Source organism: Salvelinus sp. IW2-2015, linkage group LG4p (assembly GCF_002910315.2).
Source record: "Salvelinus sp. IW2-2015 linkage group LG4p, ASM291031v2, whole genome shotgun sequence".
Taxonomy (NCBI): Eukaryota; Metazoa; Chordata; class Actinopteri; order Salmoniformes; family Salmonidae; genus Salvelinus; species Salvelinus sp. IW2-2015.
This window is the reverse complement of record NC_036841.1, coordinates 21,015,961-21,034,104: the sequence shown is the minus strand read 5'-3', so window position 1 is coordinate 21,034,104 and position 18,144 is coordinate 21,015,961. Positions and strand designations below refer to the sequence as shown.

Below are 18,144 nucleotides of genomic sequence, written 5' to 3'. Positions count from 1 at the left end.
GTGATATCAAATAACTTGTTCTCCCCACTGTATAAGCCTATGAAAGACCAAAGAGCTTTAGATTTAGAACAACAGTGTTATATGGTATTCTCTATAATGTACTATTATGAAAGCAGTGTTTTGCCATTTGATGCAAATGCTTCATTCTGACATGTTTATGGCATTTTGAATGCAGTGTTAACATTTTGAAGGATGATGTGAAGGCACTTTTGCATTTTGTGTGTGCAGTTTTTGGGAATTGTGTGTAGAGTTTGGAAAAAAAGGACAACCGTTTTGAAAACGTGTGTAAGCAGTTGGAAAAAACTGCAAAGTAGAGGACAAAGTCACCCTTGGTACATTAAAACCTTTTCTCAATAGGGGGGAGCCATTTCGACTTGTAAAAAATGTCGTTCCCAAATTAAACATGCCTCGTACCAATTCTTTGCTCGTACCAAATATGCATATTTTATTTACTATTGACTAGAAAACACTCTCTAGTTCTAAAAACCGTTGGGACATTATATCTGTGAGTAGAAACAGAATCATTTCAGCAAAACTTTCCTAGTCAGGAAGTGAAGAAATTGAAACTCGGGGCACTCTGTTCCAAGTGTCAGTTTTTCATTTGCATAACTATTGGTCCTGAGCCATGCATCTGCATATGCCTTCCCCTAGATGTCTCAGTAAGTCAGTATCTAGACATCTGGAATGGGGTTTGAGTGCTAGGTAGATCTGAGGCCGTAGCAAAAGCTTCTTGCGGCACCGGCAGCAATGTGCAGTCTTTTCATTCACGTCTACAGCATGCAGCAGCAAGACGAACCTACAGCGCTAACCTGTGCATATCTCGTCATAAAGCTCCTCCGTTAAGGCGTTAGATATATCCGGCTCTGATTATTCCGATATACAGGTGTTAAAAACATCATAAGTAGTTATTTTTAAACCGAGTTATATCAGTTTATATCAGTATATTGCGTTTTCGGTATGTTATTTGTGCGAGTTATGGTGAGTTGGACACGTCTCTCACATGGCTAATGTTTTGCTGCTATCCAAAGTTAAGACGACAATCTACAACGGCAACGATTATTCTTGGACAAAGCGACAACTTGCACAAGATTCTGATGGAAGCTCATCAAATAGTAAGAACTATTTAAGATGTTAATTCGTATTTCTGTTGAAAAAATGTTAACTATTATCCGCCATTAATTTCGGTGCAGTCTCGCTTTAATGCACGCTGTATGTCGTAGTAACGTTAATTTTAAAAATCTAAACAGCGGTTGGCATTAAAACCTTCTTGTCACTACAGGGGTGCTGTTTCAACTTCGACATTTGCGTCTCAAATTAAACTGCCTCGTACTCATTCTTGCTCATACAATATGCATATTATTATTACTATTGGTAGAAAACAATCTCTAGTTTTCTAAAACGGTTTGAATTATGTCTGTGGGTGAACCAGAACTCTTTCTCATGCAGCGAAAATCATGACAGGACATGCGAAGGTCAAAAATACGTCCTGTTCTCAGATCAGTTTAAGCTCTGTGTGTGCCTCATGGATCGACATGAACTGCACCCGCCTTCCCTGGATGTCAGTACCAATGAGAAGTGGAATGGTGTTTCTACGTATTTCTCAGAGCTTATAAAGGCCCAAGGAACGAGGTGCCTCTTTTTCGACTTCCGCCATTACGCAAGCAAGACCTCAGGATAGCATTTTGAAACGCTCAGTTATCGGCCTTAGATATGTCCGTCTGTAATTAATTCGGTATAGGTGTTAGAAACATCATAACGAAGTTATTTGAACCGAGTTATATCAGTTTATGCGAGTATATTGCTATTTTCGTAATTTCGCTTAGTATTGCGTTTGAGGATTGGACATGTGTGTGCCACGTAGCTACTGTTGCTGCTAGTTTTCCGAAGTTTGAAGTGGACGTTTTACACACAAGCAACGATTCTTTTGGACAAAAGGACACCTTGCCCAAGATCTGATGGAAGCTCGTCCAAAAGTAAGAGCTATTTATGATTTTATTCCGTATTTATGTGGAAAAATAAAACGCTTTTTGGCCATTATTGCGGCACTAGTCTGGCTGTAACGCACACTGTATGTCTAGTAACGTTAATTTTAAAAAATCTAACTACAGCGCATTGCATTAAAACCAATGCATCTTTCATTAGCTGTCCACCCTGTTATTTTTGTCAATCTAATCGATAAATTAATCGTAAATTAGGTCCTTACCAAGATGGCGCAGGCCAGAATGCTGCCTGTTTTGACTGATTACATAGCATAACCACGATTTGTGTGCAGCTAATATGCACATTTTCGAACAAACTCTATATGCATTGTAATATGAGTTACAGGACTGTCATCTAAGAATTCTGAGAAGGTTTAGTGAAAAAATTATATATTTTGGTGTGATTAACGTTACTGCGCTTTTTTGCCTTGAATCAATGCTGGGGTGATTGTTAGCTCATTGTGGTGCAATATACGTATTATTGTGTTTTCGCTGTAAACACTTAGAAATCTGAAATATTGTCTGGATTCACAAGCTGTTGGGCTTTCATTTGCTGTACGCTGTGTATTTTCAGAAATGTTTTAAGATGAGTAATTAGGTAATACACGTTGCTCTCTATAGTTATCTAGTCGCTTTGGGTGAGTTTTGTGATAGTGGCTGCAATGGTTAAACTGTGATTTATACCTGAAAATGCACATTTTGCTAAAAAACATATGCTATACCATAAATATGTTATCAGACTGTCATCTGATGAAGTTGTTTCTTGGTTAGTGGCTATTTATATCTTTATTTAGGTCGAATTAGTGATAGCTACTGATGGAGAAATAACTGGTGGAGTAAAAAAAAGTGATGTCTTTTGCTAACGTGGTTAGCTAATAGAATTTCATTTGTTCCTTCCCTGTAAAACATTTTAAAAATCAGAAATGATGGCTGGTTCACAAGATGTTGGGCTTTCATTTGCTGTATGCTGTGTATTTTTCAGAAATGTTTTAGGATGAGTATTTTGGTAATTGACGTCGGTCTCTGTAATTATTCCGGCTGCTTCCAACGTATTTCAGATTGCAGCTGCAATGTAGAACTGTGATTTATACCTGAAATATGCAAATCTTTCTAAAAAAACATATGCATACCATAAATATGTTATCAGACTGTCATCTTATGAAGTTGTTTCTTGGTTAGTGGCTATATTATCTTTATTTAGTCGAAATTGTGATAGCTGCCCATGCAGGAAAAAATGGTGAGAAAAAAAAGTTGTGTCTTTTGCTATCGTGGTTAGCTAATAGATTACATATTGTGTCTTCCCTGTAAAACATTAAAAAAATCGGAAATGATGCTGGATTCACAAGATGTGTATCTTTCATCTGGTTCTTGGACTCGTATTATGAACATTTGATTATATGATATCCCTGTGGCTTTAGGCTAGGCTATGCTAGTCAGCTTTTTTGATGGGGGGGATCCCGGATCCGGGGTTGTGTACTCGTTAGAGGTTAAGAACTAATGTATCTTCTCATTTGCTGTCCAACCTGTATTTTTTAGTCAATTTATGATTAGTTTATTGATTAGATTAGGTCGTCTCCCAAGATTTCTCCCGATATTTTGTTTGCAGTTTGGCTACTATTCTCATTGTATAACCACGATTTGTGCGCTAAATATGCCATTTTCGAACAAACCATATATGTATTGTGTAATATGATGTTATAGGACTGTCATCTGATGAAGTTTTGAGAAGGTTAGTGAAAAATGTAATATTCTTTTGCTGGTTTATTCGCTATCGCTATACGTGCATGAATCAATGCGGCTGTGTGGTTGGCTATTGTAGTAAGCTAATATAATGCTATATTGTGTTTTCGCTGTAAAACACTTAAAAAATCTGAAATATTAGCTGGATTCACAGAATGTTTGTCTTTCATTTGCTGTAGCTGTGTATTTTTCATAAATGTTTTATGATGAGTATTTAGGTAATTCACGTTGGTCTCTGTAGTTATTCTAGCTGCTTTGGTGAGATTTTGTGATGGTGGCTGCAATATAAAACTATGATTTATACCTGAAATATGCACATTTTTCGAACAAACATATGCTATACAATAAATATGTTATCAGACTGTCATCTGATGAAGTTGTTTCTTGGTTAGTGACTATTTATATTTTATTTGGTCGAATTTTGTGACAGCTACCTATGCAGTAAAAAAATGGTGGAGAAAAAAAAGTTGGGTCTTTTGCTATCGTRGTTAGCTAATAGAAATACATATTGTGTCTTCCCTGTAAAACATTTTAAAAATCAGAAATGATGGCTGGATTCACAAGATGTGTATCTTTCATCTGGTGTCTTGGACTTGTGATTTCATGATATTAAGATGCTAGTATTTACTTGTGGCGCTATGCTAGGCTATGCTAGTCAGCTTTTTTACTGATGAGGGTGCTCCCGGATCCGGGATGAGTACCAAGTAAAAGTTAACTCAGAAGTATATTGAACACTCAGTTGAAAGAAAATGACTGTTACCACTTAGCTTTGGCAGAGTTTAGACAGAGTTATGCTGTACAGTGTTGCACACTGTGTTCTGAGTATTCTGCCTGGATTGACAGAGAAGAGTAACCCTGTCAATGTAAGTGTGTGTGTGTGAGTGTGTGCGTGCGTGTACGTGTGCATGTGTGTGAAGGAGGTGGGAAGTGTGAAGCAATGAGCTGGAAATACAGTAGAGAATAACTCCCTGAGTTAGAAGATAAACCACAGTTGAGTGAAAACTGCAATCATCATAGTCAATGTTTATGTTATTGCCACTTACTCACGGACATGACATGCTACAAAATAAGAATACAATGAATGATTATTTTGGGGTGGGTTGGCATTGGGAAATATCGTCAAAGGCAGAGACAGGCTCTGAGACACCAAAGCTAAGTCACAGAGGAGAGTATCACACTGTCATGAAAGTGTGACAGATTTGGAAATAACCATCCCGATCCTCCACAGTGCTTTCGCATAGAGAGTCTGCCTGATTTGTAAATTGTCTTGACAGTGGGAAATGTGAATCCTTTGTGACACATGTGGCCTTTGTAGTGTGGGTCATGTTTAGGACTGTCCGTACACACCTGGCCCTTGCCTATCTCAGTTTACAGTCATTGTAAGCTAAGTACACATAGGCTTACTCACACACACATGCACACACACACACACATACAGTATGTGACTCGTTTCAGGAAACTAGGCGTGTGTCACGCTTCACTACTTCACGCAAGAGCCATTTGAACGTAAACGTTCTTTTTTATCAAAATGCTATTTTTTTGCAGAAATGCCTTCTGGAACATGTGAACTGTCATGTGCCTTAATAACAAACTTGTATGCCATCTGTAAATACAAATAAAATTGTTAAATTACGAGCCTAGTCGGTTTAGCTATGGAAAAAGCCAACAACCTTCCCACTAGCCATGATTGGCTGAGATAATGAGTGGGCTGGACAAGCTGAGAGATGAGTTTGGATTTGTTTGCCATGTAGCACTCTTCTTTCTATAACATGATTTGGTCTGTGTTTGTAGGTAATCCTTTCTGAAGTATCTTTTTTGAAAGATGTCACGTGGTAGAATTGCATAAGTGTTGCTCTCCACTTTCTGGAGGACCGAGTTTTGAAATCAGTGGAATTAGAGTATGATAGCTAAGGAGATGGAGAAAAAGCTAGTGTGTGATTGCAAACATGCAGTCGGAGTCGAAAATAGAACAGAAGGCTGTTGTATGAAACACCTGTCTTGAAGATTACAGTACATCTTCAAACTAAGGACAACAATGTCATCCTTGACAGAGAGGTAGAAGCGTCCATCCATGTATATAGGTAAGATAGTCTAGCTACATTTTCAAAACATTACACATTTCTAATTTTGTCAGGAAATTGTTTTCATTTCACGTTAGTGTACTGTTAGCTAGCAAGTTAAAGTTATGTGTATGATCTGTGTAGTAATATTATTCGTATCTCAGAGGCATTTGCATTGTTAGTTATAGCCTAATTTTAGGTAGCTAACATTGAACCTGGTTGGTTAGTTACCTGCAGATTCATGCAGGGTAGTAATGGTATGAGTTGTGATTATGGTCAATTTTTTAGCTAACTAGCAACATGTCTAAACAAAAGACTACACTATGCAATTAACCATTTCCATATAATGTTCAAGATGTCACTGCGACAACTGTCGATAGACGTAGCTGGTAAATTCGCTCTGGCTGTCTACTCCGATTTCAGAGAACTCTCGTCTGAGTGTGCCAGAGTGCAGAATAACTGACAAATTACGAACTTTCATGAACTCACACCCATTGAATATGGCAGGTGTCAGTAAACGTTGGCAAAAAAGCGCAATTAAATTGTTGCCAGCACCAATTGTTACAGTCACCAACACTCTGGATAACATGGCGCCGGAAGAAATGGCAGCAGTTTTACGGTCCCCTAACCAATTGTGCTATTATGTGTTTTTTTTTGTGATATTTGTAAATTATTTTGTACATAATGTTTCTGCAACCGTATCTTACGGCAGAAAAGAGCTTCTGGATATCAGGACAGCGATCACTCACCTCGGATTAGACTAAGATTTATTTCAACAACAACAACAACAACAACAAGCAGGACTCACGATATTCTCCAAACATCCCGCAGGGCAGACATCCCAATTATTCGCATAAGGAAGCGACGCAGAGGAAGTAGAGCCGGATGCCTCGTCCGGATCCACAGAAGGCGAGTAGGAAAGCTGTCGTTACCGTCAATATTACTCGCCAAAGTGCAATCATTGGACAATAAACTAGATGAGGTACGATCACGAATATCCTACCAACGGGACATCAAAAACTGTAATATCCTATGTTTCACGGAATCGTGGCTGAATGACGATATGGATATTCAGCTAGCGGGACACATTTTGCACCGGCAAGATAGAACAGCACACTCCGTAAGACGAGGGGGGGCGGTCTGTGCATATTTGTAAACAACAGCTGGTGCACGAAATCTAAGGAAGTCTCTAGATTTTGCTCACCTGATGTAGAGTATATTGTGATAAATTGCAGGCCATTGCCTAGAGAGTTCTCAGCTATACTTTTTGTGGCTGTTTATTTACCACCACAATCAGATGCTGGCACTAAGACCGCACTCAGTCAGCTGTATAAGGAAATAAGCAAACAGGAAACCACTCACCCAGAGGCGGCGCTCCTAGTGGCCGGAGACTTTAATGCAGGGAATCTTAAATCAGTTCTACCAAATCTCTATCAACATGTTAAATGTGCAACCAGAGGGAAAATAATTCTAGATATCCTGTACTCCACACACAGAGACGCGTACAAAGCTCTCCCTCGCCCTCCATTTGGTAAATCCGACCACAACTCTATCCTCTATAAAAAAAAAAAATGGTCAGATGAAGCAGATGTTAAACTACAGGACTGTTTTGCTATCACAGACTGGAACATGTTCCGGGATTCTTCTGATGACATTGAGGAATACACCACATCAGTCACTGGCTTTATCAATAAGTGCACTGAGGACGTCGTCCCTACAGTGACTGTACGTACATACCCCAACCAAAAGCCATGGATTACAGGCAACATTCGTACTGAGCTAAAGGGTAGAGCTGCCGCTTTCAAGGTGCGGGACTCTAACCCGGAAGCTTATGTCGTGTCTTTGCTATCGTTAAATTGAAGACTTATAGTTTTTATCAAAGATTCCTGTAATTAGGGATTACGCGATCACTTGAGTAATAACGTAACTAATTAACTATGAATTCGAGGGCACCAGGGAAAGTTATTTGATTACAAAGTTATAATTTCCCAATATAACCTTTCAGATATTTTCATATCTGATCAATAGTCTTCTAATTACTGACTTATTTACTTTACCTCACGTTAGTCTCATTCCAAACGTCGTAAATTGTTGATTATCTGCACAAACCCAGTCTTCACTATGAGTCATCCATACATCAATTGTCTTAAATCATTTATTTATTACTAACTAATTAATTCACAGAAATGCATAAACAAACAAACAAACTTAAAACAGTTACATGAAATGATGGGAGAAATATGCCCTAGGGGGCTAAACCGGCATGGCGGCTGTTAGACAAAGGAAAAATTGTGGTTCGACTAAGAAGTCACTACAGAGTATACTCTTTATAACCATTGGCATGCTAATCCTTACACATGAACGCTCACTCATTCGGGAACAATTGCAATCAATATATATATAGTTACGCTCGGTGTGTGTCGTCTTGATCGTTGGAGCGAAGTTAGTTTCTGTTGGAGTCAAGTTCTGTCTCGGTTATTGTGGATTGTTCAGAGTGACATTCGTTATAGAATGGATGTTTCGGCGGTTGTCGTTCTTCGCGTTCAATGATACCGAATTCCTAGCTGCAGACTAGTAGTCAATATCAAAACATGTTATTATTCGTATAAGAGTTTAAACACGTGGTATGGTTAAAGATTCAGCAATGTTACCTTAACCTTCGTTCTCCCCATGGAGAGAAAACATGGTCTAATGGTAATTTCTCATAGTTGGCTTTTATTCGGATAGCAGAGAGGGGCTGTCCCATGGTCTCTGACCCAACTGGCTCAGGGCGGTCCTTGGATTTAGTTCAAATACAACAGGGATTTGTATTTTTCTTCATTAACCTCTAACGAGTCACAAACCCGGATCCGGGATCCCCCCATCAAAAAAGCAGACTAGCATAGCCTAGCCTAAAGCTACAGGGATTCATTATAATAAAATGTTCATGAATACAAGTCCAAGACACCAAATGAAAGATACAGATCTTGTGAATCCAGCCATCATTTCCGATTTTTTAAATGTTTTACAGGGAAGACAAAATATGTATTTCTATTAGCTAACCACCATAGCAAAAGACACAACTTTTTTTGTCCACCATTTTTCCCTGCATAGGTAGCCATCACTAATTCGACCAAATAAAGATATAAATAGCCACTAACCAAGAAAAAACTTCATCAGATGACAGTCTGATAAATATTTATTGTATAGCATATGTTTTTGTTAGAAAAATTTGCATATTTAGGTATAAATCATAGTTTACCATTGCAGCCACTATCACAAAACTCACCAAAGCGACTAGAATAACTACAGAGAGCAACGTGTATTACCTAATTACTCATCATAAAACATTTCTTAAAAATACACAGCGTACAGCAATTGAAAGACACAGATCTTGTGAATCCAGACAATATTTCAGATTTTCTAAGTGTTTTACAGCGAAAACACAATATAACGTTATATTAGCTTACCACAATAGCAAACATCACAACAGCATTGATTCAAGCAAAAACATAGCGATTAGTATAAGTCACCAAAAGATATACATTTTTTCACTAACATTCTCAGAATTCTTCAGATGACAGTCCTATAACATCATATTACACAATGCATATAGAGTTTGTTCGAAAATGTGCATATTTAGCGGCACAAATCGTGGTTATACAATGAGAATAGTGGCCAAAACTTAGAGCAATCTGTCCTGCGCCATCTTGGATTAGCACCTATTCTAATCGAAAACTATTCATGAACTTCACTAAAAAAATACAAGTTGGACAGCTAATGAAAGATAAATTAGTTCTTAATGCAATCGCTGTGTTAGATTTTTAAATTAACGTTACTAGACATACAGTGTGCATTACAGCCAGACCAGTGCCGCAATAATGGCGACCAAACACTTTTACATTTTTCCACATAAATACGGAATAACATCATAAATAGTTCTTACTTTTGGACGAGCTTCCATCAGAATCTTGGGCAAGGTGTCCTTTGTCCAAAAGAATCGTTGCACGGTTGTAAAACGTCCTCTTCACCTCTGGAATTAGCAGCTAACAATAGCTATGTCGCACAGACATGCCCAAATGGTCAAAGTGCAATACTAAGGAAATACCGAAAATAGCAATATACTCGCATAAACTGATGTAACTCGGTTTAAAATAACTTCGTTATGATGTTTCTAACACCTATATCGAATTAAATTACAGACGGACATATCTAAGGCCGATAACTGAGCGTTTCAAAATGCTATCCTGAGGTCTTGCTTTGCGTAATGGCGGAAGTCGAAAAGAGAGCACACTTCGTTCCTTGGGGCTTTATAAGCTCTGAGAAATACGTAGAAACACCATTCCACTTCTCATTGGTTAYTGACATCCAGGGGAAGGCGGGTGCAGTTCATGTCGACCCATAGGACACATACAGACCTTTAAACTGATCTGAGAACAGAGTCTAGTTTTCAGACCTTCGCAGTTCCTGTCATGAATCTCGCTGCAGAAAGAGTTCTGTTCCACCCACAGACATAATTCAAACGGTTTTAGAAACTAGAGATTGTTTTCTATCCAATAGTAATAATAATATGCATATTGTATGAGCAAGAATTGAGTACAAGGCAGTTTAATTTGGGAACGCTAAATGTCGAAGTTGAAACAGCACCCCTGTAGTGACAAGAAGTTTTTAAACAGTTCAAAATCATATTACACAATTATACAAACAGTATCATACTCACTCATTCATTTTATACAACAAACAGATGTAAACCTCATATCTGAGGTTTTTATATAAACAGCGGTATGGTAATGTAGTCCCACAGTCTCTCATGAGTTTCCCACGTGGTGGCCAATGGGCATGTTAATAGCTGGACTCCCCACCGATCTTTTATACTTTTGCAGGAACATGAAATATGTTCGTACCTCAAGTTCTGTGAGGTGGGAGAAAATTCCTTTGTCCTGAAAGTTTACCCCCTGTCTAATACTGTTGGGCCATGAGGAGATTCTCAGGAATTTACGACCTCTCTGTGACCACAGCATGGGTTGAAGAGGCAGGGAAAGGCAGGGAGAGGGGGATGGGGTTTGCAGTACCCAAGCAGGCAACATCATGACACTTACAAGAAATCCCGCTATGCCCTGCGACGAACCATCAAACAGGCAAAGCGTCAATACAGGGCTAAGATTGAATCATACTACACCGGCTCTGATGCTCGTCGGATGTGGTAGAGCATGCAAACTATTACAGAATACAAAGGGAAGCACAGCCGCGAGCTGCCCAGTGACATGAGCCTACCAGACGAGCTAAATCACTTCTATGCTCGCTTCGAGGCAAGCAACACTGAGGCATGCATGAGAGCATCAGCTGTTCCGGACGACTGTGTGATCATGCTCTCCGTAGCCGACGTGAGTAAGACGTTTAAACAGGTCAACATACACAAGGCTCCTGGGCCAGACGGATTACCAGGACGTGTGCTCCGGGCATGTGCTGACCAACTGGCAGGTGTCTTCACTGACATTTTCAACATGTCCCTGATTGAGTCTGTAATACCAACATGCTTCAAGTAGACCAGCATAGTCCCTGTGCCCAAGAACAAAAAGGCAACCTGCCTAAATGACTACAGACCCGTAGCACTCACGTCTGTAGCCATGAAGTGCTTTGAAAGGCCGGTAATGGCTCACATCAACACCATTATCCCAGAAACCCTAGAACCACTCAAATTTGCATACCGCCCAAACAGATCCACAGATGATAAAATCTCTATTGCACTCCACACTGCCCTTTCCCACCTGGACAAAAGGAACACCTACGTATGTGAGAATGCTATTCATTGACTACAGCTCAGCGTTCAACACCATAGTACGCTCAAAGCGCAACACTAAGCTAAGGATCCTGGGACTAAACACCTCCCTCTGCAACTGGATCCTGGGCTTCCTGAGGCGTCACCCCCAGGGTGTGAGGGTAGGTAGCCACACATCTGCCACGCTGATCCTCAACACTGGAGCTCCCCAGGGGTGCATGCTCAGTCCCCTCCTGTACTCCCTGTTCACCCATGACTGCATGGCCAGGCACGAGTCCAACACCATCATTAAGTTTGCTGACGACACAACAGTGGTATTCCTGATCACCGACAACGACGAGACAGCCTATAGGGAGGAGGTCAGAGACCTGGCGGGTGGTGCCAGAATAACAACCTATCCCTCAACGTGACCAAGACTAAGGAGATGATTGTGGACTACAGGAAAAGGAGCACCGAGCACGTCACCATTCTCATCGACGGGGCTGCAGTGGAGCAGGTTGAGAGCTTCAAATTCCTTGGTGTCCACATCAACAAAAAACTAGAATGGTCCAAACACAGCAACACAGTCGTGAAGAGGGCACGACAAAGCCTATTCCCCCTCAGGAAACTAAAAAGATTTGGCATGGGTCCTGAGATCCTCAAAAGGTTCTACAGCTGCAACATCGAGAGCATCCTGACCGGTTGCATCACTGCATGGTACGGCAATTGCTCGGCCTCTGACCACAAGGCACTTCAGAGGGTAGTGCGTACGGCCCAATACATCACTGGGGCAAAGCTGCCTGCTATCCAGGACCTCTACACCAGGTGGTGTCAGAGTAAGGCCCTAAAAATTGTCAAAGACCCCAGCCACCCCAGTCATAGACTGTTCTCTCTACTACCGCATGGCAAGCGGAACCAGAGTGCCAAGTCTAGGACAAAAAGGCTTCTCAACAGTTTTTACCCCCAAGCCATACGACTTCTGAACAGGTAACCAATGGTTACCCGGACTATTTACATTGTGTACCACCCCCCAACCCCTCTTTTACGCTGCTGCTACTCTCTGTTTATCTTATATGCATAGTCACTTTAACCAGACATCCATGTACATACTTCCTCAATTGGCACGACCAACCAGTGCCCGCGCACATTGGCTAACTGGGCTATCTGCATTGTGTCCCACCTCCCGCCAACCCCTCCTTTTACGCTACTGCTACTCTCTGTTCATCATATATGCATAGTCACGTTAACCATACCTACATGTACATACTACCTCAATAAGCCTGACTAACCAGTGTCTGTATATAGCCTTGATCCTCTTATTTTCAAATGTATTTTTACTGTTGTTTTATTTCTTTACTTACCTACACACATGCACACACACACACACACACACACACACACACACACACACACACACACACACACACACACACACACGCATACCTTTTTTTCACGCTATTGGTTAGAGCCTGTAAGTAAGCATTTCCACTGTAAGGTCTACACCTGTTGTATTTGGCGCACGTGACAAATAAACTTTGATTTGATGATTAACATAAAAACAGCCTAACAAGCTCTGCTAGGGTGAGTAAAATGGTCAGTGACTGTTCTCTCATTTGTGTCTGGAAGTAGCTAGCAAGCTGCCAACGTTAGCGAGTTAGCTTGTGTTCTTGACTGCTGTTGTTAGATCAGAACGCTCGGATCAACCCTTCTCCTCAGCCAGAGCATCCAGTGTGCACTCTGAACGCTCCGAGAACGAAAGGCTCTGAATTTACGAACGGTCAATCTGACAACGCTATGAATTACGAACACCCAGAGCCCACTCTGGCACTCCAGATTAAATTAACGAACACACCCGTAGCGTAAACCAGCCTTTAGTCTTGAAATCTTTGTTTGTTTAGCACATGGCATCACATCTGAATCCTTAACCCTTTCACAACGTACCATCACACGGGTGTGATCGTTTACAGTGGTCCCTGAAGCGTACGATCACACCCGTGTGATTAGAACACTCATTTAGAACGCTCGTTTAGAACGGCCAGTTTCGAATGACGCAACAATCAGCGTTTGAGCTGGCCACACTTTTTCAGAAACTATTTACACAAACACAGTCCTTACAAAGTTATGTCCATAATGTGAGCAGTTTATTTTTTGGATTCAATGTTCAGATATTCACAGAAGTATATATAGCATAACACAATCATCCTAACCGGGAAAATGTAGGCTACAATAGTCCTAGCGCTGAAGAAAGATTGACCAACACAAGCAGTCAATTTTTCTAACTCTAGGCTGACATAAACTACAATATGAATTAGCTAATAGCAATTACTATGTATAATTAATCACATCACGGGTGAGCTCACCATTGATCGAAATAATTAGGTAAAACACTTTATAGAAATCGAAAGTAATCCGATGATTAGTTTCAGCGCGCAGCCATGCATTTTTCCTCACAGAAACCGAAGATAATAAGAGAAGACGAGATGAGTTTGGTCTGTTATAGTATGCATGTTGAAGGGGTGTGTCATCTACCGTCGTTCACATCCCACCATTCATTTCCGGAAGTCCTCAAAGAATTTGTGAACTCTTACTCACCCATTTTGTTTATAACATCTTTGGTCAAACAACGATTACGTGAAACCCAGAATGCATTGTATGTCAACAAACATGGCTACACAGCTGAATTAGCTTAGCTCATCATAATCAGTACAACCTTCAAAAAAAATATTTTACACACATAATATGTGCCCATTACAATCTGTGCAAGAATCGGAATGCATGATTTGTCACCTAGAATTGAAAACATGTGAATAAACCGTAAATACACAAATAATTGCCACACGAAACATTTTCTGATAGTGATTTATTGATACAAGTGGCGCGTGCCGGTAGTCAAACCGTACCCTCTCACTCTGAGCCCTTCCTCTGAGCCATTCAGTGTTGTTTATGTATGTAGCTAGTGAGCTAAGCTGTAGCATTAGCAATGTCTTTCAAAAGGAGACAACTCACAAATGTGGAAATTCTGGAGATTTTTTAATTCTGACAATGAGTCTGAGTATGAAAGTCAGGAATCAGATTCTGACAGTGACAGTGAGGAGCTGCCCCCAAACCTTGTAGCCATTGAGACCCTGAATCTGTATTTCCCTTGTCCACTGAAGAAGTACCAGTTCCCTTTGAAGATGCTGGTGGTGATGGAGGCAGACCGACAGTGGATGAAGTACAGGAGTTCTGTGGTAGCTGGAAGGCCACCAGTAATTTCACCCTCCTGGCCCTGCTGTTTGCTTTGACGAGTCCCAGTCTGGAGTGCAACGCCCCTTGCCATTTCCAACTGAGGCAGAGTGCTTCAAGTTGTTTCTGACAGAGGAGCTGGTGGGAGACATAGTAGAGGAGACCAATCGCTATGCCTTGGAGCTACAGGAGAAGAGAGAGCCAGGAATGAGGGGGAAACTCGCTAAATGGGTGACAACCACAATTAGTGAAATGTATACCTTCCTGGTGACAGTCCTCCTCATGGGATAGTAAAGAAGAACTCCCTAAGAGAATACTGGAGCACAGATCCTATGTTTGCAACTCCCTTCCTTGCCACCCTCTTTTCCCAAGACCCTTCCTAGTTCTGCTGCGATGCCTGCATTTTCATCAACAATGCTACTGCCATCCTAAATGACCCGTTATACAAAATAAGAAATGTTCTAACCAGCCTGACATCAGCATTTGGTCGGGTCTTTGTGCCATACAAGGACCTATGCATTGATGAGTCCCTGATGTTATGGAAAGGTAGGCTGGCGTTCCGTCAATATATTCCTCCAAAAGGCACAGGTTTGGAGTCAAGTTCTTTGTCATGTGCGACGTGAAGACAGGATTTGTCCAGGATATTATAGTTTACACAGGGTCCACCACTGACATCAAACATTATGAGGGGCTTGGGGTGTCCGCGGTCCGTAGTGATGACCATGCTGGCTCCTCATCTCGGCAAGGGACACACTTTGTACGTGGACAATTGGTACAGCAGTCCCACCACTCTTCCAGCATCTGCTCTCCAACAGCACAGGGGCCTGTGGCACAGTCAGGTCGAACAGGAAGGGGATGCCAGGATTCGGATGCAGGAAGATGCAGAGAGGGGAGGTCGAGTTCCAGGAGAATGGTCAACAGCTGGCAGTAAAGTGGCATGACAAAAGAGATGTCCATGTCCTCTCCACTGTCCATACAGCAACCATGTCGGCCACAGGGAAGGTGGATCACCTGACTGGAGAGAGAAAGATCAAACCAGATTGTGTGCTCGACTATAACCTCAAAATGGGGGCAGTGGATAAGGCAGACATGATAAACAGCTTTGTGGAATGCACTCGGAAAACAACCAAGTGGTATAAGAAGATATTTTTCATCTGATCGACACTGCTGCCCTCAATGGCAGCATAGTTCACCGCCAACTAACAGGTGAGATGATTACTGAACAAGCTATTTTTGTAATTGGATGTACAGTTCACATACAAATCCATTATGCAATTATAGTGACAATATCTCACCCACCTACCCACTGCCTCATCATCCTCTAACTTTCTTCATCCTCCCCCCCCTCTTAGGTAAAGTAATTACCTACCAAAAATACAGAGAGAACCTAATGAGAGAGCTGCTGGAGGAGCACCACACCCTCGGCGCCCATCCACTGGGGGTCGCCTGCTGTAAACAATCCCTACGCCTCACTGCACGGCATTTTCCCTGCAAAGTCCCTCAAACTGCTGCTCAAGGTAGTCGCACAAGGAGGCACTGCAAAGTCTGCCTGTCTGGCACCAGGAGAAGTAAGCAGAGGAAGATGACAAAATACATGTGTTTAGCTTGTGATACACCTCTATGTATTTCACCATGCTTTGAGGAGTATCACATGCTCAAGCATTATTGAGCACATCTGCAGCAATAAGTGACTGACTGCCATGATACTATGCCTTCAGAGGGGGGGGGGGGGTGGAAATGCAGTTGTTGTTCAGTCACTGCATGAATATTAAATATGGGTTATGCATTTCAGTTTTTTGTCCTCTAGTATAACAAGTTGTTGATCCAACTACCAAAACTGCAATAAAATAGACGACTATTACATATTGGCATATGTGTTTTCTTGCTGTCTTTTCATCCAGTAAGACTGTTAAGGAGTGTACGTTAGCATACAAAAGCTGTCCTCATTCTTCTGCTCCAAAGATGTCCAGCTCCAGTTATGATATTGTCAAATAATGTTTGTGGTTTCTGAAAGTACAGAAGAAAGAGGATTATTAATTAGAATACAATATAAGGATATAGCAATAAAACAATACTACAAAGAAGTAACATAATAAACACTGCTATAAAAAAAAAGTATTGCATTAAGAAACTAACTTTTGAGCTCCACAGAGGGCAAGGGCAGGGCAGACAGAGCTATCCGAATAGACCAAATAAACAAACCATGGTCATATTTTTTTTTTAACTAGGCAAGTAATTTAAAAACAAATTATTATTTACAATGATGGCCTACACCGGCCAAAACTCGGACAACGCTGGGCCAATCGTGCGCTGTCCTATGGGACTCCCAATCACAGCCAGTTGTGATACAGCCTGGATTTGAACCAGGTGTTCTGTAGTGACGCCACTAGCACTGAGATGCAGTGCCATAGACCGCTGCGCCACTCGGGAGTCATAAGGTCAGGGTAGCTTCAAAATACAACACAAGCTAATAGTTCTCTGACGCAACTAGCACTGTTTTACAGAGCTAATAGAATAATGTAGCTACATAAGCACGATTGACTATAACACCATAAAGGTTATAAAATGTGTAACGTTACCTCACGTGTCCGCGGTTATAAGGAATATATTATGATCATACATACAGTGAGCTACAGCAGAAACTATTATAACGTAATGAGGCACTTACTTTGATAGAAACGCAGCCTGGATTTGAACCAGGGAGTCTGTAGTGACGCCTGTAGCACTGATGTGCTGTGCCTTGACCGCTGCGTCACTTGGGAGTCATAAGGCCATGTAGCTTCAAAATACAACACAAGATAGTACTTCTCTGACGCAATTAGCATTGTTTTACAGAGCAAATAGAATAATGTAGCTACATAAGCACGATTGACTATAACACCATAAGTATATAAATGAGTAACGTTACCTCACGTGTCCCGGGTTATAAAGAATATACACAAATATATTATGCTCCATACATACAGTACGCTACAATAGAAACGACATACAGAAACTATTTCAACGTAATAATGCACTTACTTTGATAGAAACGCACACATTTCCAAAGTTATTATTATTAACGAAAACAATGACTGCAATGAGGGCAACAGATAGAAAATGTGAACACGTGTGCAGATCATGTTCACGGGAGATGAGCAAATGTCTGCAGACGTGAACTCACAAACAATTGGGAAGTGCTTGGGGGAATTTTGTCCGTGTCAGAAATGTCCCAAAAAATGTAATTGTCCGCAAAAGTAAAAATTACTATTTTTATGTGAATGAATGAGGAGGCGGAACACACCTAAATTCAAACTGTTTTTAGAAAATAAAAACTTGTTAGAAAATAATTTGAAATTGAAGTTGAAACAGCCTATAAATATAAACAGGCTGCGTGCTTTGGTTTGAGGGCAGCGCGGATAAA

At 40.9% G+C, this 18,144-nt stretch overlaps 1 long non-coding RNA gene across 2 annotated transcripts; it reads right to left on the bottom strand.

Annotated features, from left to right (window-relative positions):
- Positions 1–15,155: 15,155 nt before the first annotated feature.
- LOC111957793 (uncharacterized) lies at positions 15,156–17,859 on the bottom strand. Of its 2 annotated transcripts, XR_011474676.1 has the most exons (5): positions 17,763–17,859; positions 17,410–17,520; positions 16,604–16,748; positions 16,111–16,290; positions 15,156–15,756 (listed from the first exon to the last, which is right to left on the bottom strand). It is a non-coding gene; the product is annotated as an uncharacterized lncRNA (long non-coding RNA). The 2 variants fall into 2 exon arrangements; XR_002876452.2 differs by lacking the exon at positions 15,156–15,756 and having other exon boundaries at positions 16,173–16,748.
- Between the last annotated feature and the right edge of the window lie 285 nt (positions 17,860–18,144).